The sequence below is a fragment of the Aulonocara stuartgranti genome (genome assembly GCF_965226115.1).
Source record: "Aulonocara stuartgranti genome assembly, chromosome: 4".
NCBI classification, from domain to species: domain Eukaryota; kingdom Metazoa; phylum Chordata; class Actinopteri; order Cichliformes; family Cichlidae; genus Aulonocara; species Aulonocara stuartgranti.
Window position 1 is genome coordinate 15,321,856 of NC_138942.1, and position 19,043 is coordinate 15,340,898.

Genomic DNA, 19,043 nt, shown 5'->3' on the forward strand with positions numbered 1-19,043 from the left:
GCTGCCGAAAAATACCGAGCCGAGCGCACTCCTTCGACATTTTCGCCGACCAATCAGAGGGTTGCCGATCACTGTTTCTGCTATCGATGCGTATCCCCTTTTACGGCACCCAGTGATCGCACATTACTTCATCCAGCTGTACTAATCGTCAACAGCAGGTGTGTTCGGGGAACCGGATTAGCGCGCTCACGGTTAGCGCGATGGTTTGGTCTTGGATGTTTCATTTGATCTTGGATGTAGTAAGCGACGTACGAAGCACAGGGCCCTGGGCCCTGTTTCAGGAAGCCGGTTTAGTGGAAAAACTGAGTAAGTATACCCTGAGTTAACGAAAACTCTGGGTTTTCGGTTTCACAAAGCGAGTTCAGCTGAAGCCTGAGTGAGTCACTATGACGACACACGCCGTGAAGCTAACCTGCCCCCTAGCAGGTTTACTACAACTAACCCTGACTGTCTCCGCCCCTTTGTCGGAAACCTGACAGTAGGAAGTGTCGGACATGGCGTGTCCCTTCCTTGAAGAGCCAGTAGATCGTGAAGCCCAAATTCTCCGCAGAGCTCTCCGCCGGGAGAGAGTGATTAGAGCGCGTTTGGACATTTTATCATTTCCTGATGATTTTCTGTGCGAACGTTACCGTTTCTCAGCACAATCTATAAGTTATTTGAATAACATCCTCAGGCCATATATTACGCATGTGACACATCGCGGACATGCTCTCAGTTCTGTACATATTATTTGTATTGCACTTCGGTTTCTTGCAAACGGGAGCTTTCTGTATAATATTGGTGACGCTGAGCACGTTTCCAAGGCTACCGTCTGTCGGGCAGTCAGGACTGTTACAGTTGCACTGAAACGTCTCCTGTACTCGTTTGTGGTGTTCCCCGGTCACAGACCCACAAGATTTATCAAAGAGGGATGCCACAAAATTGCAGGTATCAGGATGACCAAAACTTAATTTATGATGTGGTGATACTTGGACTACTACTTAAATTTTACATTTATTTTCAGGATTCCCAGGCGTGTATAGATGGCACTCACATTCCAGTCATTGCTCCTTTAGTAAATGAAGGAGACTATGTGAACAGGAAGTCTTTCCACAGCATTAATGTACAGGTACATAGTTCCCTGTAGCATTTCAAACTAACAAATTATTTTATCATAGTAATGGATGCTAATTTGTGTTCTCTGCACTGTGAAGATCATATATGATGCTGCCAACATTATCACAAATGTGGAAGCCAAGTGGCCAGGCTCTGTCCATGACTCACAAATATTCCGTGAATGTACACTGAGCACAAAATTTGGACATGGTGAGTTGAGAATACTTTAAAATATATAAAGACCAATTGCTTCAGGGACATTTGAACTGAAGTGTATCCTTCTGTCTTAGGAGAGTTCACTGGCTACTTGCTTGGTGATAGGGGGTATCCATGTTTACCCTATTTGCTTACCCCTTACCCTGACCCTGAACCGGGCCCACAGCAGCGATATAATCTGGCTAATTGCAGGACAAGAGCCAGAATTGAAATGACTATCGGAATGCTTAAGGCCCGGTTCCAGTGCCTGCAAAGACTCAGGGTCACCCCAGAAAGGGCATGTGACATTATTGTGGCATGTGTGATTCTTCACAACATTGCCACAATTAGAGGAGAACACTGTCCTTCTGAACCAAACATCAGCAGTGATCCAAACCATGAACATCCTGACCCTCCCACGGACATACAAGATGGAAGAGCAGTCAGAGACACCATATGTCACAATCATTTCTTTTGACCCATCACCTCAACATGTTGAAAGAAGAATAAACAGATTTTTTGTTCAACTGGCTTTATTGGTCGCCTGTATTTCCTGTACACAAAGTATTAAAAGATGTACACCTCATAAAGTGTCTCTGTTGCTTCCTCCTCTGTAACAGCTGTCAATGTTTCTTCATTATTTTCCTGTAGTAAAGAAATAAACAACATTGCTGTTCTACTGTACACTCATATAATCTGTGGAGTATTACTCACAACTGCATGTTGGTCTGGCTCAACAGGAGGCTGCACCAGATGCAGTACACCATCACCATCAACTGATAGAATATGAGGTTTATACAGGTCACTTATAACTTACAAGGGACCAAATGGCAATTAACAAACATACCTATCACCTTACACTTCATTGTCATTATGCTCTCAAAGACAACCAAGACTGAGGGAAGGCAAAATCAGTAGGAACATAACTTCACTACAAAATAATCCATTATGGTAAAGAGTTTATCAAATGAATGAGTCGCACTGCAAAGGTGACTGTGAAGAAAGGATGTATGCACATCATGTATTATTTTGAATTTACCCCCTATGTAGGCACTTGTGTCTTGCGAGGTTATTGACTCAGAGGATGTCCCCGCAGAGATGCCTTCGGCCACAGGGCGCCCACTGTTTTGGCTGAGGGCCAACTGCTCAGCCTCTGTGAGTGGTGGTGGTGGAGGACCCCCACCTGTTTTTCGGGCCTCCGCTTTTTTTCTGTTGGCTATAACGGGCCACATTTGAGCATACAGAGTAAGCAAATATGTACTTGTAATGTGCTCAGATAATTTCAATAAGTGCTTACAGAAAGAAAATTAATGTAGCCTCTAACTGCAATTGATTTACATGGGACAAACAGACCAAGCACTATGGCTCATAATACAATTACACCTTACCTGTTTGGACTATATTTTTATATTTCATTTTTACTTGCTGCCAGGAACGTTTGGGGCCTGTTGGGTTGCACCTGCGCTCACATCACATCACAAAATAAAATGTATAAAATAACAAATAAAATAACATATGATAAAATAACGTGTTAAATGGGTGGAAATCCCTCGATCAATGTTTAAATTAACACTCACGCATTGACTCTGTCGGCTATGTTTTGCCATGCATGCTTTTGCAGCTGTGGCTGTGTTACTTTTTTCCGCGGAATTTGGATGTTATCGGCATATACTGCCATCAGAATTTCGGCCTCAAGCGCTGTAAAATACATTGATCACGCCTTCTTTCCCTCCGTCTCCATGGTGACTCGCTTAATCTGTGCTCCACTAATCAGGGCTTTATGTATCCTCGTCCGCGCGCTTCACTTGGGGTTAAAGCAACTCCGCGTTGACTGAACTAATTGTTATCAGCCTTTCTGAAACCGAATATTCCGAGTTGGACAGTTCGGGGTTACTCAACCCTGCGTATCGTTTTTCACTCTGAGTTTTCTAAACCGGCTTCCTGAAACAGGGCCCAGGTGTTTATTCACACACATCAAAACAAAAACAAGTGTTTATTTCCAAGTCAAAACAAAATAGTAATTTCAATGAGGAAAAAAAAGAAATCAGTCTACATCGTGTCGTCTCTCTGGGTCCGGCCACAGAATTTCGTCTACATCATATGCAATGTCCTCTAGTCCAAAGCACCGGGGAAAATATCTTCTGGAATTTTACATCTATGGTAATGTTGTGTTCCTCATTAGCATATGGCAGTGCTACAAATCTTAGTGCAAAGTGACTGTACTAATTGATTCTCATTTCAAAATGTCCTTATGATGCTTGCTACAGTGTAGCGGCTCAAGTTAGGCTGAACCCGTTGGCCAGCTTCCCTCAGGGTCATTCCATGGTTGATTACACGGTCCACTATTGTGGCTCTGATGTCATCAGCAATTCTATTTCTTACTCTTCTTACCCTTCCCCCTCCCCCTTCCTCGTCCTCCTCTTCCCCCTCCTCATCCTCCGCTTGCTTCTCCTTGTCATCCTCTTTGTCCTACTTCTTCACCTCCACGTCCTCTTCCTTGGCCTCCTCTAATTCTCACTCTACTCACTCTTCCTGCTCCCTCCATTGTACTCCACAGCTTACCTGTACCTTATTTATAGTGCTTAGGCTGATTGCAAAGTGAACTAATTATCTAAAACAGTTGTCACATGTGACAGTGTGCCAGACAGCTGGCAAAGTAGTGTAAACTAGAAAAATTTGCATTTCCTGCGAAAATGCAGTGTGGATGCTTTAAAGCTGAAGCTGTATGCAAAAACTAGCTGAAAAAGCTGAAAAGTTGCAGAAATTGTAAAAACTTTGCAGAAGCAAAGGAACTTTGCTAAAATGGAATAACTTAGCAGAACTGCAATATCTTAGAGGAAACATAATACTTGGCAGAAATACAATAGCATAGCAGAGCTTAGCAGAAATATTGTAACTTACCAGAAACATGATAACTTCTCAAAAATACAAGAATTTAGGAGAAATAGTATAAGATAACAGAAAGAATATATTTAGCCAAAAATACTTAAGCATTACAGAAACACTATGATTTAGAAAAATAGTACAACAGAGCAGAAATACTGTGATTTACCAGAGACACTGTGATGAACTATGAATATTGTCATTTTAAATTAATACTATGTTTTAGCACAAATACTATCATTTGACAGAAATACTATCATTTGGCAGAAATACTATGTTTCAGCACAAATACTCTGGTTTAGCACAAATATTATAACATAGCAGAAATACAATTATATAGCAGAAGTGCTGTATTTAGAAAGAAAAATATAATATAGTAGAAATAGTATGATTTAGCAGAAATACTGTAACATGACAGAAATTCCTCCACTTAGTAGTAATACTTTAACATAATACAAATGTTATGATTTGGCACAAAAATCATGATTTGTCAGAAATACTTTAGCAGAAATACTATGATTGAGCAGAAGTACTAAGATGTAGTAAAAGTACTTTGATTTAACAGAAATACAATTATGGAGGAGTAATACTTTAAAATGGGAGAAATATTGATACACACAAACATACACAGAGCCTAAAGGGAAGAGTATTTGTGCCATGGAGTGTTAACAAGAATGTGAGGTCCATATTAGAAAAGCTGGTAAAATCATAAAAGTTTGCAGAATTGTAATAAATGATGAATATGAATTACTGGTCTGTGATAGTGTATTAATTTATAGGGAAAAAAACATGTTGACAAGGTGGAATCGAACCCACGACCGTTGGTTTGCAGACCCGTGTCATTACCAACTGCGCCACTGGGAAATAGAGCGGGCGGCTTGAAAAACAGGGTGATGAGCAGTCAGAATTAGATCACGGTGAGAGGCGAAAAACGCCGTTTTTTGGAGTTACAAAACTTTGTGTAACTCAAAAACTAGGTGGACTAGAAGCATAATTCTTGTATTGGGTGAATCAGCGGACTTTGGTGTACTTTGACCGCGATTTTCATTGCTCTCTGTACATCCGTCGCTGAGATATGACGAGAGAAGGAACGGCAGACCTCAGATATGATTGGCTGGCTGGGAAGCCGTGCAGGCCCTGATATGTGCATTTGAATGTCTGAGTCCTCACAGAGGATTGGCTGCCTGGCAGAAATATATAGAAATAGTATGATTAAGCATAAATACTACATTTAGCAGAAATACTATATTAAGCACAAATCCTATAAAAAGCAGAAATACTGTATTAAGCACAAATCCTATAAAAAGCAGAAATACTGTATTAAGCACAAATCCTATAGAAAGCAGAAATACTGTACTATGATTTGGTAGAAAAACTATAATTAATCAGAAATACTATATTTGGCAGAAATACTATATTTAGCACAAATCTTATAAAATAGCAGAAATAGTATGATTTAGCACAATAGTAATAACTTAAACAGAAAAATTGGAAAAGCAAAATGGACAGCTGAAAAAGTGCTGAACATGCTGAGGGTCCCTTAAATATACTTGTTAAATGAAAAAAAAAATATATATATATAACAATCACAAATATGGACACATAAGGAAACACACATGCACAGAAAAACACACACACATGATCCAATTCAGTCAACCAGTCTAAATATATTGAATTTAATTTCTCTCTCTCTCTCTCTCTCTCTCTCTCTCTCTCTCTCCCTCTGTCACACACACTCACACACACACACACTCACACTCACACACACACACACACACACACGGAGAGAGAAGCAAGTTTCTAGCTCAGTGAAGCAGCCTGGGAGTTGCTGAATTTGAATCCACCAATCAGAGAGGCTGTGTATTTTTTCCCACCAAAACAGGTGCACGCAGCACAGAGAGACACAGGGTTTTTGCAGTCTATTTCTCATAGTGAGGACTCCCCTCAAACAAATGACCATAATTTCCTAACCCTAATTTTGTTCAGAAGACATGAGGAATCTTAAAGTGTTGACAATTTATCATTAAAATGTGATTTATTAAAGATATTTGACTTGTAATGCACCATAACTGAGTAGAGCGAAGCAAAAACTGCCTTGACCTGCCCTCAAACAACGCTTTGTAACTCTAAATCTATTTGGAGCATCGATATCATTCTTTCACCATAAGAGACAGCAGGATTTGGTGAACAGTCATGGAAATTTTCAGGTCTCTGTGGAAATCCAACAAAAAGTTATGACGAGAGAAAAAAGTGGTTCATTTCCAGAGTTTGAAATCTGAAGAAATCTGAGCGAAGGACGAATTTCCTACCCTCAAACAAGTCTAACTCATTTCAGAACGGTAATAGGTGAGAAAGAAATTCTTGAATTGTGAGCGTCAGGAGTGTCTGAAGATATACTGGGACAAGCCTCATGTCTTAACTTTGTTTCGTTAAGGAGATATGACGATTCGAATATGCCTCTCATTACAGAAATCAAGCGGTGATTTTGAACAAACTCTCCATTGACTTTCTATGGAGAGTTTTCCGACTTTGTGTTGGTCTGAGGAGATTTGCAAAAATTCTATAAGTCCCACAACAATGATGGTGACATTTCCTGAAAGCCAGCAAAAATACCTACGTTTTGATGTATAATTTGTGGAAGTTGAGTGAAAATTGAGCAAGTAGCAAGAAGTTGTTCGGACATGAAGAAAAGACTGCAAAACCTTCAGTGGCACACTGGAAGCCAACAGCATAGCAACCATAACAACGCATGTATTTTGTGAAAAATCACAATTTTGCAACTGAAAACTTTAAGAGGCATAAAAGTAAAACGGTAAAAGATTTGAAAAAGCTGATTTATACCTGAATAGCCCAATAATTTGAGAACATTTTAAAGTTTGAATGGTTGTTCTAGGTGAAAATATGAGGAAGTAGTTAAGTTTCAAAAACAAGCAAATTTTAGCAGAATTGCAGAAGTTTCCCATTCATTTCAAATTAAAGGAAAAAGGATTAATATTTTAAAAAGTATAATAGTGAAAAATACCAAAAAGACATAGCCGTCATTAGCAGAAATAGCAGAATAGTTTAAAATTTGAACGGTGAAAATAGCACAAAAATTGTGGAAGTAGATCCACAGCGAAAAGTGTACAGAAACATCAAGAAGGAACTCAATAGTGTGCTTAAAGCATCCACACAATAATAGCCGTAAATGTGTATAGTTTTGCTAGGAGTGTGTTGATCATTTGGAAATTGAGCGTAAAGCAGTGAATTGTGTTAACAGTTCTGCAAAAAGAGTGCTGTGCAGTGTTTGTGCTTTTAGTTTTGCAAACTCAGTGAGTGGTTTTGCTATAAGTATTAATAGTTTTAGAAATTGTGCTATAACAACCACAGTTAGGGTTTAAGCATTCAGAAAAAAACTGTAATATAACATTGTCTGAGTGACCCAGGGTCCATGAGCAGTTGGGGTCCATTTTATATATTTTTCTGCACTGTGCTGCCTTTCCCGTGTTCATGCTTGTGTATATGGAGGTATGTCTGTGTGCGCGTGTGTTGGTGCAGTTGTGACAGGCACCTTCAGGCTTGGTGGGTGTGGCCTTGCCAGGTTGCTGAGCACACCTGAAGATCATCACACACACCTGGAGCTGATCAAGGCTCGTTGAGCAGCTACTTAACAGTGTGGCTGAGCGCTCCTCGACGTGGGATTGTTGTGTGAGACTCCACGTCAGTTTTCTAGAGTTACAAGTTCAGTGTATATGCCCGCCATTACAAAGTGTCCAGACGGTTGCCTCTATTATTTTTCACCCAGGAGGAGCATGGAACGGTAGAGAGAGAAAACGTTAGAGCACTTATGCAAATATGTGATGTCTTGATGAATCGAGCAGATATTTGAAGTTTACACAGCACCATTCTCGCATGAAAATATCTTAAAAGTTTATTTTGTGACCCAGAAAGAGTAATATTTCAAATTACACCACTCTGTGTTCCTCCGCCACTGCCTCGTTTGAGTTTTGGACGAAATGGATTCTGGGATATTGCATTTCGTCATTTCGAGCTGATTGGAGACCAGAACAGCCAATCAGATTTTTTTGCATCCAAGTCTGTGATTGGCTGGTTTTGTGGCACAAATATAACGGTGTAGAGAATAGTGATGGGATTTCCGGCTCTTTTTAGAGATCCGGCTCTTTCGGTTCGGCTCACTAAAAAGAGCCGGCTCTTTCGGCTCCGAACCGGCTCTTCAGGTTGTTTTGTTGCTTTAATTAATTTATTATTAACAATAATATAAAATTATGCACAAAAGGAATTACTAACGTAAAAAAAGTGGTTTTATTTGTATATGTTTATATATAAATATATGCAGTGGCCCCTAGAGACAAAACACGTACAAACTCCAAAACACATTTCTAGCATGAACTGAACTTCCAAAGCAGAGCTACTAGATCACTTAAATTACACAATTGAAAGCATGTGTGTATTGTTTGTGTATTTCTACACAGGCACTCATATATATTCAAATAATTTAAAAAAAAAGTTCATTTACCTGTTACTACCACACACCAAATCCGGTCGTTGGTACTTACTGGCTTGTGTAGCCACTCGGTAACAAAAGCTCAACACTGCGCCCAGCATCCTGGAGCACTTCTGTTGTCTTTTGTACGTGTTTTGGAGTTTTTACGTGTTTTTACATGTTTTGGAGTTTGTACGTGCTTCAGAGTTCGTACGTGATTTGAAGTTTGTATGTGCTTTGTCTGTAGGGGCCACTGTAAATATACTTTTATTTTTTCACTCCACATAAAATGTAATAAATAAATCATATAATACAAAAATCAAGTATTCACATTTCAACTTTTAACTATTTAAATTTTCAGCTTTTTCCTTTTACAAATTTAAAGTGAAAACAACACAAAACACTGCAAACCACAACACAATTAAATATAAATTATAATATGAAAACTAAAAGAACATGCATATTCTCTGTCATATGGGCCTGCATGAATAAACTTTCTGAATCCTTTATCATCTGCAACCGAAAATAGTTGTGGATGATTACTATACCTTTCTAATGTGACGTTGTTGTCCCTGGCTCTCTTTCTCTCTCTCTCCCTCTGGCTCTGTTCCTGTGCTACTGAGTGTAACTACCGCCCCTCCCCCCTCTGCCCAGCATAAAGCACAAGGCTCAGGTGCGAAGTGAAGCGGAAAAAAAGTGCGAGAGAGAGAGAGGGTGAGAGAAAGAAAAAAAAAAAACCCACGTGACGGCTCGCGATAAGGAGCCGGCTCGCGTCGTTCACGTCAAAGAGCCGGCTCTAAGAGCCATTTCGTTCGCGAACGACCCATCACTACAACCTATCTCTAATAATCGGCTATGTACCACAGGCCTTCAAGCTGGCTGTAGTTAAACCTTTACTCAAAAAGCCATCTCTAGACCCAGCAGTCTTAGCTAATTATAGGCCAATCTCCAACGTTCCTTTCATATCGAAAATCCTTTAAAGAGTAGTTGTCAAACAGCTAACAGATCATCTGCAGAGGAATGGTTTATTTGAAGAGTTTCAGTCAGGTTTCAGAGCTCATCACAGCACAGAAACAGCTTTAGTGAAGGTTACAAATGATCTTCTTATGGCCTCTGACAGTGGACTCATCTCTGTGCTTTTCCTGCTAGACCTCAGTGCAGCATTCGATACTGTCCACCATAATATCCTATTAGAGCGATTAGAACATGCTGTAGGTATTACAGGTACTGCACTGCAATGGTTTGTATCATATCTATCTAATAGACTCCAATTTGATGGCCGCCCCTCCCTGAGCCTGGTTCTGCTGGAGGTTTCCTCCTGTTAAAAGGGAGTTTTTCCTTCCCACTGTCGCCAAAGTGCTTGCTCATAGGGGGTCATATGATTGTTGGGTTTTTCTCTGTACCTATGAAACGCCTTGAGGCGACTTTTGTTGTGATTTGGCACTATATAAATAAAATTGAGTTGAATTGAATAAACTCAGAGATTCTCACATCTCTCAGATTTCCACAATCTCACGCATACAGAGAGACACAAGGTCAAGGTCAAATTTATTTATATAGCACATTTCAAACAGCCGATGCTGCACAAAGTGCTTAACAATATAAAAATGGTATTAAAAAGCAACAATGTAATACAATAATAACAATAAAAAACAATAAACGGACAGTAAAAGAATTAAAACAATAACTAAACTAATTCAAATAAGACCAAAATGCTTGGGTCATAGTGTGTTAAAAGCCAGGGCATAGAAATGTGTCTTTAGTAAAGATTTAAATTGCTCAAGTGTTTGTGCAGATCTAATATTTAAGGGGAGACTATTCCAAAGTCTGGGACCTGCCACAGAGAAGGATCTATCACCACAGGATTTGAGGTTAGTCCGTGGGATGGACAACATTAGTTTTGAGCTAGACCTCGTGGTTTTTCCTGGAGCATAGGCAGAGAGGAGCTCAGACAAATGATTATCGCCCAGTAGCCCTAACATCTGTAGTGATGAAGTGTTTTGAGAGGCTCATGAAACCCTTCATCAGTTCCCTCCTTCCTCCCGACTTCGACTCACTGCAGTTTGCATACCGGACAAACAGATCTACCGGAGATGCTGTAGCACAGGTCCTGCATACCACACTGAGCCATCTAGATGAGGGATGTGGGAACTATGTGAGAATGCTGTTTATAGATTACAGCTCAGCATTCAACACCATAGTGCCCCACACCCTCTCGGGTAAGCTCCAAGATCTGGGATTCAGTACATCTTTGTGCAGGTGGATTCATAGCTTCCTGACCGCGAGACCACAGTCAGTGAGAATAGGGGATGTATACTCCCATACACTCTCATTGAACATAGGGGCCCCCCAGGGATGTGTACTGAGCCCCCTTCTCTACTCCCTCTACACCGCGGACTGCACGGCCAGACACCCCACTAACTCCATTGTGAAGTTTGCTGACGACACAGTGGTGGTGGGACTCATCTCTGGGAACGACGAGAGGGCCTACCAGAGTGAGGTGGATGGACTAGCAAAGTGGTGTGAGGCAAATCACCTCTCCATGAACATCAGCAAAACAAAGGAGATGGTGATTGACTTCAGAAAACAGAGAGGTGAGAAAACTCACACCCCAATTCAGATCAATGGAACCCCTGTGGAGAGAGTCTCCAACTTCAAATGCCTCGGTGTCCACATCAACGAGGACCTCACTTGGAGTACACATACGGACTTCCTCATTAGTAAAGGCAGACAGCGCCTCTATCACCTGAGGCGTCTAAAGAGGTTTAAGATCTCCAAGAATATACAGAGGAGATTCTACACTGGTGTCATTGAGAGCATCCTGTGCAACAACATCATGGTGTGGTACGGGAACTGCACAGTACAGCAACAGAAAGCCCTGCAGAGGGTTGTGCGCACAGCTGAACGCACTATGGGAACACCTCTACCAGCACTGCAGGACATCTATGCTGAAAGGTGCAGATCCAGGGCCATCAGGATCATTAGGGACTCCAGCCATCCCACCCACAAACTGTTCAGGCCACTGAGGTCAGGGAAGCGCCTCTGTAGCCTGAAAACAAGAACAGAAAGGTTCAGGAGGAGTTTTTACCCACAAACAGTGAGACTCCTCAACCAAAACACAAACCGGACAACATGATGGACAATCTCACACACAGTACATAATTTGCACTTTACTTTTTTCTCTGAACCTTATCCGTACCTTATTATATACATCTGTACTATGTAAATATGTATATTTTTATAGTTTTTTTATTCAAATCATTACAGTGCAATATCTTGCACGTCATGGATATATACTTATAAGCACAAACATATGGACTTTTACATTGTTTTTATATATATATATATATATATATATATATATATATATATATATATATATATATATATATATATATATATATTTTTTTTTTTTACTTTTAACTTTTGTTTCTTTCCCTTTTTTTCTTAGTTTTATGTAAAATCTTTTTTAGCATGTTTGCACAGTCGGGGGGAGTACTTTTTTAGCCAGAAAAAACATTTCACTGTATGTTGTACCAGCTATAACTACATGTGACAAATAAATAAAGAATTGAATTGAGACAGGTAAGGAGGGGCTCGGGCATTAAGTGACTTAAAAACAAAAAGTAGAAGTTTAAATTGGACCCTGTAGGAGACAGGAAGCCAGTGTAAAGAAGCTAAAACTGGGGTTATATGCTCTCTCCGTTTGGTACCAGTTAGCAGGCGAGCAGCAGCATTTTGAACCATCTGAAGACGATGGATGGTGGCCTGATCTAGACCATAATACAATGAATTGCAGTAGTCCAATCTGCAAGTAAGAAAAAGGTGAATAACACGCTCAAAGACGTTAGCCGGAAGGTATGGCTTTACCTTGGCTAGCTGTCTTAACTGAAAAAAACAGGACTGAACTACTGCACTCACCTGCTTATTCAATTTAAAAGAACCATCAATGTAAACACCTGTCATGATATGAGTAAACAGTTGTTGTTTAAGGTGCAGTTCATGTGGAAGCCACCGGAGGGTGGTGTGGAGACAATAAAAAAGTGATGGCTAAAACCTAAGACGGTGTCATGTCTGCTCCCTGAAGCAATATCCTAACATGGTGTCAGAAGTGAACTGATAAGGCTATAGAAGAGTGTCGCACACATGGAAGGGCTTAAGCCGCCAGCTGGACTTGATTTGCTGCCAGGGAACCTCTCGGAAAATTGGAGACGGTTTTGGCAACGGTTCGAGCTGTATCTAGCGGCTACAAGAGGTGCTAGCAAGCCACCCGAGGTACAGTCTTCACTATTTCTTCACGTTGCTGGAGAGGAAGCGGTTGAAGTGTACAATACCTTCACGTTTGCGGAAAATGGTGATGAGCATAAGCTGACGAAAATAATGGAGAAATTTGAGGAATACTGTAGCCCAAAGAAGAACATAACCTATGAAAGGTACAAGTTTTTCACGTGTGTGCAAGGGGATATGCCAATTAGCCAGTACATCACGGAGCTAAAGCTAAGGGCCAAGTCATGTGAATTTGGACAACTGCAAGAATCCCTCATCAGAGATCGCGTAGTGTGTGGAATTACATCGGATGCAATGAGAGAAAGGCTGTTAAGAGAAGATGATATTACTCTCGAAAAAGTAGTTCAGCTTTGCATTGCAGCTGAGACCACAAAAGCTCAAATCAAGCAAATGCATGAGGAGGATCGCAATGCTCAAGTCTCTGCACATGAAAGTAAAGACGTAGATGCAGTGAGACATAAGCAGACAAGCAAAAAAGACAAAGTAAGATGAAACCGAACGACAAAGACCAAGCAAGCACGTTTAATTGCAAACGATGTGGAACTAAGCATGCATCACGCCAATGCCCTGCTTATGGCAAACAGTGCAAGAACTGCGGGAAAATGAATCACTTTGCCAGAATGTGTAGATCGAGAAAAGTGCACACTGTCGCCGATGAAGCCACGGATCAGCAGGCAAGTCTGTTCATTGGGGCTGTAAATGCAAAAACACGGACACAAACAGATGAATGGACTGTAGAAATAAAAGTTGGCCATAAACCTGTGAAATTCAAACTTGATACTGGTGCACAAGCCAATGTGGTTCCCTACAGTCTACTACGAAGAATAGGAAATAAGCAAATGCTTAGACCCACAAATGTCAGGTTGTCAACATACACCGGAGACAAAATAGCAGTTAAAGGAAAGTGCACTTGGGCAGTGAAATACAAAAAGAAAAGTTTTGCTTTGGAGTTCATTGTCGTAAAATCAGAAACCAAGCCAATTCTGGGAATTCAAACATGTGAAGAAATGGGACTCATCAAGAGAGTGATGGCACTGAATAAAAGTGATGAAATGGACATCTTCAAAGAAAAACTCAAAGTAGAACTGGACAGAATGGAAAAAATGGAGGTGATTACAAAAATTGAAGAGCCTACCCAGTGGGTAAATCCAATCGTCATTGTGGAAAAGGCTACTGGACGACTGAGAGTCTGCCTAGATCCTCGTGATCTCAATACAGCAGTCATGAGAGAGCACTACCAGTTGCCAACAGTTGAAGAGATAACGAGCCGACTGGCAAAGGCCAAATACTTCACTGTGCTGGACGCAAGCTCAGGATTTTGGCAACTTAAATTGGATGAAGCCAGCTCTCGTCTCTGTACATTCAACACACCTTTTGGTCGTTACAGATTCCTTCGCCTGCCTTTTGGAATTAATTCAGCTCCAGAAGTATTCCACAGGACGGTGAGGCAGCTGTTTGAGGGGATTGATGGCGTCGAGACATACATAGACGACCTTTTGATCTGGGGAGAGACTAAAGTACAGCATGACGACAGACTGAGGCAAGTGCTGGAGAGAGCAAGAGCAAAAAATTTTAAGCTGAACAAGGACAAATGCAAGGTAGGCCTGGAGGAAATTAAATACCTTGGCCACATCTTCTCGGCAGATGGTTTGAAACCAGATCAGAGCAAGATAGAGGCAGTAAAGAAAATGCCTACACCAGAGTGCAAAAAAGATGTGGAGCGATTTCTGGGTATGGTGACATACCTAGCAAAGTTCATTCCAAACATGTCACAACACACAGAGCCATTACGCGGCCTTACCAGAGATGATGTTGCATGGCAGTGGGAAGGTGAGCATCAGCACGCATTCAACAAATTGAAAACAATTCTTACTGAAGCTCCTGTGCTCAGATACTACGATGTACAGCTTCCAGTAACACTATCTGTCGATGCTTCTAAAAGTGGACTCGGTGCTGTCTTACTACAAGATGGCAAGCCAGTTGCTTATGCATCACGCTCATTAACAGAGACTGAACAGCGTTATGCACAAATAGAAAAGGAGATGTTGGCAATTGTGTTTGGTGCAGAGCGTTTCCATCAGTATGTGTATGGCAGAGAAGTGAATGTGGAGTCAGATCACAAACCACTAGAAGTGATAATGAAAAAGCCGTTGAGCAGTGCTCCAGCAAGAATACAGAGACTCCTAATGAGACTGCAAAAATATCAGGTACAAGTACAGCACAAGCCAGGAAGTGAAATGTACATCGCAGACACATTATCCAGAGCATATTTGCCAGTGACCAGCTCATCTGATAATGAGATAGAAGACCAGGTGCACATGGTAATTTCCAACTTACCTGTGACAAGTGCAAAACTAAAGGAATTCAGAAAGGAAACAAGGAATGATATGACACTGACTAAACTTACAGAGACAGTTCTGGATGGATGGCCAGAAACAAGAAACCAAGCTGCAACAGAAATCCAAGTGTATTGGAATTACAGGGAACAAATTTCAGTAGTGGATGGAGTTCTGTTCAAAGGAGAGCAGCTTATTGTTCCTGCAGCACTGAGAGCAGAAATGCTAAAGCGCATTCACGAGGGTCACTTGGGTATTGAAAGCTGCCGACGCAGAGCGAGAGAAGTACCCTTTTGGCCTGGAATGTCACAGAGTATCACAGAGATGGTGAACTGCTGTGATGTGTGCAGTACTCACCAGAAACGACAGAACAAAGAACCACTACATCCACATAGTGTTCCTGAAAGACCTTGGCAGAAGATAGGTGTACTTACTTTTGACCAGCAGGAATATCTCCTCTTAGTGGATTACTATTCCAAGTTCATTGAGGTTGAGTGGCTGAAGTCAGACACAAGAAGTGCAACAGTTATCACTCATCTTAAGTCACAATTTGCCAGACACGGGATTCCTGAAACGGTGATTTCAGACAACGGACCACAGTTCAGCTCCCGTGAATTCCAAGACTTTGCAAAAGAGTGGGAGTTTTGTCACAACACTACGAGCCCCCACCATGCACAGTCAAACGGAATGGCAGAGAGAGGAGTACAAACAGTGTTAAAAAAGGCAAAAGCTGAGGGGAATGACCCGTATCTATCATTAATAAATCTGAGGAGTACACCGTTGGAGGACATTGGAGCGTCACCAGCCCAGCTGCTAATGGGTCGACGCATAAGAACAATACTTCCACCGACATCGCAAGGATTGAAACCTCACATGGTCACTAAGACAGTGCAGCAGTTGTTAGAAACAAGACAACAGAAACAGAGAGAATACTTTAACCAAGGAACCAAAGCACTTAAGCAACTGCAGGTTGGTGACACTGTCAGAATGTGGCAACAGGGCGTATGGAATCCAGCTCAGGTGACAGGTTTATCTGAACATCCAAGATCTTATGTTGTTCAGATGCCTGATGGACAGACATATAGAAGGAACAGAAAGTTTCTAAGGCAGTCAAGGGACAATCAAAATGTAACACAGCAAAATGAGTGTGATGAAACACAGGGACAAAGTGAGATGGACATGCAAAGTACAAATGTCACTCCCACAGAGTTTCCAAGTTCCCCACCCAAAACTGCGAGTGGACGTATTGTTTCCAAGCCCAGAAGGCTTATTGAGGAATAAAATGAACATTATGTTTTGAGCACATGCTTTGATATAAAAAAAATAAATAAATTTAAAAAAAAAATGGGAAGAAAAAATATGTTCACTGGAGAGAAATGTGAGTATGCCAAGAGGCATTTTTTTTTCTCCCTTTCTTTTTTCCACAGGTCGTGGGCCTTGAGTGGTGGTGTGGGTTGCTTTGTTGTTTGCCCCTGTTGTTGTAGAAAAAAAAAAGAAAAAAAAAGGGGGATGTCATGATATGAGTAAACAGTTGTTGTTTAAGGTGCAGTTCATGTGGAAGCCACCGGAGGGTGGTGTGGAGACAATAAAAAAGTGATGGCTAAAACCTAAGACGGTTTCATGTCTGCTCCCTGAAGCAATATCCTAACAACACCGAGGTTTTTTACATGTGTTTTAGAATACGAGGAAAGGGTGCCCAGAGTGCTGTCGATATGATTAAAGTTGCCAAAAATGACAACCTCAGTTTTATTTTCATTTAGCTTTAAAAAATTTAATGACAACCACTGTTTGACATCATCAAGGCAGCGTAATAAGAGCTGCGGATGGTTTGACCCTGCTTTTAAAGGATGAGCAGCGTAGTCAAAAGCACTCCCGCAATCCAGGTGAAGAAGTCAGGCATCAAATAATTTTATTACTCAAACTACACTTTCTATTTCATCATATTGATTACATTTAAACATGATTAACCATTAGCAAAATAACATCTAAGTAAACTCAGTTTTATCACTCTGCATCACGATTCCCATAAAAAGGCTGGATGCTAAGTCCTTCTTTTCCACTTTTAGACAGAGATGAACCGAGGGATCTCATTGTCTTTGGCACTTTGAATATGGAAGGAAAATCATTTGTTTCAGTTCTATCACATCACAAACTGCAGATACTTTATGTGGCCCTACAAATGTATGTTTTACAAATAAACTTGCCTTGCCTTGCCTTTTCATATGCTGTCCCTTTTTTTGTTTGTTTTACAATGTGAATACATTAACATTAAAACGAATAGCGTAGGGAGGATAAGAAGGAATGTTTGTGTGAACCGCAATCCTTTTATGTAGTGATACAACATTTGAGCATGTTAAATACGCCATTCTAAAAACACAAACACTGATTAAGCAACAACTTTCAGCCAAGATTTATAAATTCTTTTTCCTTCTAACTGTCAGTGAATCTACTACCTATACACCATAATTCAGCAAGTCAAACTAATGCTGGGCATACAGTGTGCGATTTCTGGCCCATTTTGAGCCGATTTTTGAGTCGTGCGACCGTTTTGGCGATCGGCCCGATTTTGGCCTTCATCGTGCGTCGTGCATCGTGTAGTATACGTGGGGTAACGAGAAGCGATTAATACCTCACGACCAGCTCCCGATCATCAATCGCTTGGTCGTGAGGGTGTCACCGCAGCTTCTCACACTGCGGACCCGCAAACACAAATGTCAGCGAAAAAGACGGCGTAGCACGGCAGTGCAGCGTGTGATCTGGACACAAGCGATGGAGGCACAACTTGTAGAACTATGGCAAGCTCATCCGAGCCTTTTCGATGTGGCCTCACAAAATTATCACGACCACAACAACCGTGAAAATAGTTGGATGTATAGTGCTGCTCAATCACAGCTGCTTGATAAATGTTTTTCATTAGCAATTTAGCAAAGTTGATGGTGGTGGTGTGCATGTCTGTGTGAGTGAAAGACAGAGAGGGAGAGCGAGCGACAGAATTTCTGTTATAACCTTCATTTTATGGACGCACAGTTTGAGCACTCAGGTCGCATCAGAGCATCGGGCCGTATAGTGTGAGACCCTGCATCGTGACCTACGAACTTCTAACCCCTGCGAGTCAATCGTACAGTTTGAGCAGAAGCTGAATAACGCGACTGAAAAAACCGCACAGTATCTGCCCAGCATAAGCCCAGCATTAACAGTTACATTTATCTATTGTGGGATGGTTGTGGCTGGCCCGATGACTGTGACATAACAGAGTGGCAATTTCTATTTTTATTAATACTTTTGAGGATTAAAGATGGTATTAATAATTATTTTTTAAAGTGTTCATCACCCAACATCGTTTCACTCCTCTGTTAAAAAGTAAAACAAAAAAGAAAAACAAAACATTTGCTCCGAGGCAGGTTGTTACCTGTCTGCCAGCCACACCCTTCTGCACAAACACCTCCTCTTCCTGCTTTTCTCAGTTCTCCGTTCTGCTTTTTCCTGCTCCTGCGTTACTCATGTTGGATTAACCTTTCTATTTTATGTATAGATGCAGTTGCACCTGTGCAGTCTGAGCCACACAGTTCCAGTTTGTTTTTAACCGTATCTGTTTGTGGACTTTGCTCTTTGCTCGATTTCTTTCTTCCCGCTTGTTTCCTATTGTTGTCTCACTGCTTCCCTCACATCTCCCTCAGCAGCCTTTTCCTGCATTACTTCTAACAAAAGGTGAGCAGTTTGAACTTTTAATCTGAATTTAATATCAGTGTCCCTGATTATATATG

The 19,043-nt window shown here is 41.1% G+C and overlaps 1 protein-coding gene and 1 long non-coding RNA gene across 4 annotated transcripts in view; one reads left to right on the forward strand and one right to left on the reverse strand.

The window, feature by feature from the left end:
- LOC309705469 (nuclear GTPase SLIP-GC-like) overlaps positions 1 to 19,043 on the forward strand; it is a 154,780-nt gene that overhangs the window by 122,162 nt on the left and 13,575 nt on the right. For 2 of the 3 annotated variants that reach the window (XM_082531323.1, XM_082531322.1), the window contains one exon: positions 18,960 to 18,987. The gene's annotated coding sequence lies outside the window, so the exon portion shown is untranslated. Of the gene's footprint in view, positions 1 to 18,520; positions 18,988 to 19,043 lie in introns of those variants that run through there. The other variant, XM_082531324.1, reaches the window with a different exon arrangement.
- LOC309705500 overlaps positions 9,233 to 19,043 on the reverse strand; it is an 82,714-nt gene continuing 72,903 nt past the window's right edge. The window contains exon 2 of the long non-coding RNA XR_014276566.1: positions 9,233 to 9,492. This is a non-coding gene — a long non-coding RNA (uncharacterized lncRNA). The remainder of the gene's footprint in view (positions 9,493 to 19,043) is intronic.